Genomic DNA, 7,397 nt, shown 5'->3' with positions numbered 1-7,397 from the left:
GCTTCCAGCCTGTCCAGGTCTCTTTGTAGTCCAGCCTGATCCTCATCCGATTTAACTGTCCTCATTAACTCCACATCATCTGCAAACAGGGACACTTCTGAGTCTATCCCTTCCGTCATGTCATTCACATATAATAAAAATAGCACCGGTCCTAGGACCAAGCCCTGTGGAGCCCCGCTCGGTGATGTACGGTCAAAGGGACCTCTTATTTAATCTGATTTAGTTATTCACTGAAACGTTCTGAGGCACATTTATTTTTCATTTAATTGTTACGGAACTTTCTAATTTAGGAGACCAATAGATCAAGGAGGCTGTCCCTGTTGTTAACTTGTAAATTATGTCTATCAGCAAATTTCTGATTTTGTGAAATCCATTTTGCTTTTTGTTTCACTTCATCCCTGATAGAAGACATGAGTTTCACTAAAGTAACGTTGACAAAAGACATGAGTTTCACTAAAGTAACGTTGACAAAAGACATGAGTTTCACTAAAGTAACGTTGACAAAAGACATGAGTTTCACTAAAGTAAGGTTGCATCTGTCGTCTTATGTGTACAAGCTACAGAGAAAGTTCCATTGTTATAGTGAGCAATATAACTTTTATGAAGGGATTCGGGAATACCAGTTATAAACGCAGGAGCAGGAGTCCTGAAAGTGAGAATTACAGTGCCTGAACACATTCACTTCTTTCATACTTGCTCTCCAATGTGATATCCAATTTTTCATTGTCTAAATCGTTTGATACCCTCATCACCTTACTCTTATCTATGTTCACTTTCAACTTTCTACCTTTACATACCCTTACAAACTCGTCCACTAACCTTAGCAACTTTTCTTAAGGATCTCCCAAAAGCACAGAATCATCAGCAAAAAGTAACTGTGTCAACTCCCATTTTGTATTTGATTCCCATTGATTTAACCACACCCCTCTCCACAACACCCTAGCGTTTACTTCTTTTACAACCCCATCTATAAGTATGTTAAACAGCTCTGGTGACATTACACATTCCTGTCTAAGGCCTACTTTTACTGGGAAGTAATCTCCCTCTCTCCTACATACCTTAAATACCTTAACCTGAGCCTCACTATCCTCAAACACTTTACAACATTTAGTAACAAACTACTTACTTATTCATGCACTTCCAACATCTGTCACATTCTTCCCCTATCTACCCTATTAGATGTCTTCCAAATCCATGAATGGAATAAAAACTTCCCTACCTTTATCTAAATACTGTTCACATATATGCTTCAATGCAAACACTTGATCTCCACATCCCCTACCCATTCTAAAGCCTCCTTGTTCATCTGCAAGCCTGCTCTCTCTCTTATCTCTAATTCTTTCAATAATAATCCTACTATGCACAGTACCTGGTATACTCAATGAATTTATTCCCCTTTAATTTTTACAATCTCTTTTGTCCTCTTTCCCTTTGTATAGAGAAACTATTCATGCTCTCTGCCAATCCTTAGGTACCTTTCCCTCTTTCATACATTTATTGAACAAAAATAAAAACCACTTTTAACATTTCTGTCATGATCCAGTCAGTTCCAGCTGCTTTACCCCCTTTCATTCTACGTAATGCCTCACGTACCTCCACCACACTCACATCCTGCTCTTCTTCACTCCAAAAAGATGTTATACCTCACTGGCCAATGCATGAAATTATTGCCTCCCTTTCTTCATCAACATTTAAAAGTTCCTCAAAATATTCTTGCCATTTTCTCAATACCTCCAACTCCCCATCTACTAACTCCCCTACTCTGTTTTTAACTGACAAACCCATTCATTCCGTAGGCTTTCTCAATCTATTTATTTATTATTAACACATCGGCCATTTTCCACCAAGGTAGGGTGGCCCGAAAAAGATAAATTTTTATAATCATTCACTCTATCACTGTCTTGCCAGAGGTGCACTTACCCCGCAGTTATGAAACTGCAACATTAACACCCCTCCTTCAGAGTGCAGACACTTTACTTCTCATCTCCAGGACTCAAATCCAGCCTGCTGGTTTCCCTGAATCTCTTCATAAATATTACCTTGTTCACACTCCAACAGCACGTCAAGTCCTAAAAACCATTTGTCTCCATTCGCTCCTATCTAACATGCTCACGTACGCTTGCTGGAAGTCCAAGCCCCTCGCACACACAACCTCCTTTACCCCCTCCCTCCAACCTTTCCACAACAGATTTATACACTGTCGGAAGTCATTCTATTTTGTTTCTCCCTCTTTACATGTCCGAACCACCTTAACAATCTCTCCTCAGCCGTCTGGATAATAGTTTTGGTAATCCAGCACCTCCTCCTAATTTCCAAACTACAGATTTTCTGCATTATATTGACACTAAACATTACCCTCAAACATGACATCTCCACTGCCTCCAGCCTTCTCCTTGTTGTAACATTCATCATCCATGCTTCACACCTGCTTATCTCACTCCAAATTTCTTTCTTATTCTCAGCAAAATCTGCTGAAACTCCCTCACCCACTTTATCATTTGCTCTTCTTTTGCACACCCTCACCACTCTCTTCACCTTTCTTTTTCTCTCCATATACTCCGACCATCTTATATCACTTCTGCTTTATAAAACCTCTCATAAGTGATCTTTTTCTCTTTTATTGCACCCTTAACCTCATCATTCCACCAAACACTGCTCTTTCCTCCTGCACCCGCCCTCCTATAACCACAAACTTCTGCCTCATATTCTAACACTGCTTTTTAAAACTAACCCACCCCTCTTCAACCCCCACACTGCCTATACTCGCACTAGCCCACCTTTCTGCCATTAGTTTCTTATATCTCACCCTAACTTCTTCCTCCCTTAGTTTATAAACTTTCACTTCTCTCTTACTTGCCGTTGCCATTTTCCTTTTGCCCTGTCTACGTTATTGTGATATTTATTCTTTAGTTTATAAGAAGTAGAATCAATTAAAATATAACTATTGACTGTTCCAAACCACACTTCAGAGCTTATATAAAGTGTGATTCTTCAACCTTCACATAAGTGACTCTGAAATCGACTACAGATAAGTGACTCTGGAAGAGAGTACAGATAAGTGACTCTGGAAGAGACTACAGATAAGTGACTCTGGAAGAGACTAGAGATAGGTGACTCTGCAAGAGACTACATATAAGTGACTCTGGAAGAGACTACATGTAAGTGACTCTGGAAGAGACTACAGATAAGTGACTCTGGAAGAGACTACATATAAGTGACTCTGGAAGAGACTACATATAAGTGACTCTGGAAGAGACTACATATAAGTGACTCTGGAAGAGACTACAGATAAGTGACCCTGGAAGAGACTACATGTAAGTGACTCTGGAAGAGACTACATGTAAGTGACTCTGGAAGAGACTACAGATAAGTGACTCTGGAAGAGACTACATGTAAGTGACTCTGGAAGAGACTATATGTAAGTGACTCTGGAAGAGACTACAGATAAGTGACTCTGGAAGAGACTACAGATAAGTGACTCTGGAAGAGACTACAGATAAGTGACTCTGGAAGAGACTACAGATAACCTTCTGCATGTTCTTCTCGTCTTTGATCCTGTTTTAAGTATCGTGCTTCCACCAGTCCACTTAACACATTGTTTTCAGAGTAATTCCTATACACGGTAAAGCTTTGTCGACGTCAAACTTAGCTTTAAGTTGTATTTCCGCCACATTAATTATGATAATTCCAGCATGTTTAACTTTGGTGGTTCCATATGTGTTAATATCCTAGAATGTCACATAGTCTGAAGACATTGTTTACTCATATGTGTAAAAGACCTTATACTGGAATAATTCCCAAGTACTGGAAAGCTCACCTCATACTTGTAGAGCTTCTTGGGTCCCTCTGGTCCAACGCTCTTGCAGGTCCAGGTTTCCTCAACGACGAACTTTGAAGCTTTTTATTGTAATTACTAAGACTAAAATATTTATTCATTGGAGGTTCAGGAGAATCCTCAGTAGCTGGAACGTTTTACTGTAATGAATTATTTCCAAATATTTTTTCCAGTAAAAAAATGAGTTGAATGTTGATCTTGCAACAATAACCAGGTTGTTATTATACAAAAAAATATTCATCACTGAACTTAAAAATAAATTTTCTTCCTTTAAGTTTTGATAGTATTATGCTACCGATTTTGTCTTTGTCTTGCATCTCGCTCTCCTGCCTTTTTCCCTCCACTAATCCAGACTTCATTCATTTCGCTTCATTCTCTCGTCTTTCCTCACAAATTAAAGGGAAGAAGACGTTAGTCTGTTCTTGCGTGGTATTAATAGCGTCACAACTTTGTAATTGCGTCCCAAAGGGATGAATTTATGCCTCGTTTAGGTGTCATTCAGGAGCTGTTTGGTGTCATTACGTTATTATGTTAATACAGAGTCTTGATGATCACAGCAGAGATTATTACAACATGGGAATAGTAATGATACTGACTTAATTCTTTTTTACAGCTTCGAATCTCATTATCAGTTATTTGTATTGTGTTCCTTATATCATATTTGCATAAATAAAAGATCTTTGAATTCGGAATTTTAAATTCATCAACTTATGAAAAAGAAAATATTCAGAGCTAAATAAAAATTCACATGAAGGAAATAGTGTAGAAATTTGTAGTTACTGGAGAGACCTTGTTTTAACACAGCCAGAAAATGATTTCTTTAATTGAGAGGATGATTACCATCTCATACCTACCATAACCATACGTCTTCTCATAGGATGATTACCATCTCATACCTACCATAACCATACGTCTTCTCATAGGATGATTACCATCTCATACCTACCATAACCATACGTCTTCTCATAGGATGATTACCATCTCATACCTACCATAACCATACGTCTTCTCATAGGATGATTACCATCTCATACCTACCATAACCATACGTCTTCTCATAGGATGATTACCATCTCATACCTACCATAACCATACGTCTTCTCACAGGATGATTACCATCTCATACCTACCATTACCATACGTCTTCTCATAGGATGATTACCATCTCATACCTACCATTACCATACGTCTTCTCACAGGATGATTACCATCTCATACCTACCATTACCATACGTCTTCTCATAGGATGATTACCATCTCATACCTACCATTACCATACGTCTTCTCACAGGATGATTACCATCTCATACCTACCATTACCATACGTCTTCTCATAGGATGATTACCATCTCATACCTACCATTACCATACTTCTTCTCACAGGATGATTACCATCTCATACCTACCATTACCATACTTCTTCTCATAGGATGATTACCATCTCATACCTACCATTACCATACTTCTTCTCATAGGATGATTACCATCTCATACCTACCATTACCATACGTCTTCTCACAGGATGATTACCATCTCATACCTACCATTACCATACGTCTTCTCACAAGATGATTACCATTTCATACCTACCATTACCATACGTCTTCTCACAGGATGATTACCATCTCATACCTACCATAACCATACGTCTTCTCACAAGATAATTACCATCTCATACCTACCATAACCATACGTCTTCTCACAAGATAATTACCATTTCATACCTACCATTACCATACTTCTTCTCACAGGATGATTACCATCTCATACCTACCATTACCATACTTCTTCTCACAGTATGATTACCATCTCATACCTACTATTACCATACGTCTTCTCACAGTATGATTACCATCTCATACCTACCATGACACTATTAGATTGCATCTTCATGGACTGCCAGAAGAATTTAAACTCCTAAGGCACTAGAGACTAGTACAAAACTACTGGAGCAGGCAGAAATATATATAAAAGTCCTGCAGTGGATCAAAACATACCTAACAGGTAGGAGACAACGAGTGAATTTCCCTGTAGAAATTTAGTAATAGATGCTTGTGACGAGAGGTATTCACAAGGATCAACAGTACTATTTTCTTGTAATTTGAGATTCATATACTGAAAAGAATAGAGTCAGAGAAATTCCTGTTCGCAGATACTGTGAAACTAACTAGGAGAATTCAGCCTAATGTGGAGTAAGAAAGGCGGTAAATGATCTGGACAGGCTGTAGGTCTGGTCTGACAAGTAGCTACTCGAGCATAATTCTAGCAAGTGCAAAGACGTGAGGTTTGGGAAAGGATAAAGAAGACCGCAGACCAAGTAAAAACACGGAGGAGCAAAGACCTCAGACCTCATTCAAGGACGACCTTGGGGTGTGTATCATAATGAGAATATCCCGTAAAGTACACATCAGTCAAACAACTGCCGCAGCAAATGCGGCAGTTACGACTACTTGTTCAGTGCGTATTTAGAAACCCTTTATCGATTTCTTGGAATTGACACTAATGGTTATATTCATTACCATGATTTTTAAAGAGGTGGACCAATGAGCCAGCGGAAGTCCTCGGTCAGATGACCAAAATCTCCAGCTGTGGGTCATCATATGAATAAGACCCGCATCAGAAAACACTTGTCCTGTTTCCTGACAAACATTACCAACCAATTATTTGATTTCTTCTCTATACTCATACCTGCTCCTGCACTATTTCTGTTTTCCTTATCACATCATACCACCAAATTTTCATACAACCAAATTTTCTTGATAATTCACACTGCCCAATTCTGTTTTACCATATTTCATTGTCTTCCCACTAAAGTCCATACCCTGAAATATTTCTAGTTTAAACCCCCTAATAGCTCCTTCCACTGTACTAGCTAATGCCTACATCTCAGCTCAATATAAATTAACTCCTTCTTTGTATATATGTCATTTCTGCAATGGAGGTGTCCCCATATGTCAACAAATGGTACTTCAATATTTTACAGTGTTTATCTACCTAGCAATTAACACCAATTACCCTGAACTAATATTCACTTCCAACTCCACTGCGCAACAAAATGCCACATGTTACAGGGTGCCCTCCCTTCTTCCCATTTATGTCTATCGTTAACTTATACCTGGTAACCAAATCCTCATTTCTATACCTGCTAACATCAATGGCCCCATCACTGAGGTAGATAATAGGATTGATCCCATTACCATTCATAATGCGTTCAAGAAGGCTTACCTCCCAGCCCTAGGAAAGCACTCCGTGTCTCATACTTATATCCTTTAAGCACAAAGTCTTATCCATAAACCTAATTTCAATGTCAACCACAACAATAATGTTCTTATGTTCCTTGTAGTTTGTTGTGCCACTCCAGTTATCAACGCACATTCATCACACAGCACCGAGAACAAGTTGAAGTTACCCACAGTAGTCTCCGGGATCTTCCTCATTTCCACCTCTCCTTCCATCCTTCCTTTTGATCATCTGCTTCGCTCCACTGACCAGCTTCGTTTCTTGTCCTGAGGATTTACCACACGACCATTACTACAAATCTTCTTGTTTTCTTCAATCAGTC

This window comes from Cherax quadricarinatus, chromosome 24, assembly GCF_038502225.1.
Source record: "Cherax quadricarinatus isolate ZL_2023a chromosome 24, ASM3850222v1, whole genome shotgun sequence".
Classification (NCBI taxonomy): Eukaryota; Metazoa; Arthropoda; class Malacostraca; order Decapoda; family Parastacidae; genus Cherax; species Cherax quadricarinatus.
The sequence above is the reverse complement of the archived record's forward strand: the minus strand, read 5'-3'. Positions refer to the sequence as shown.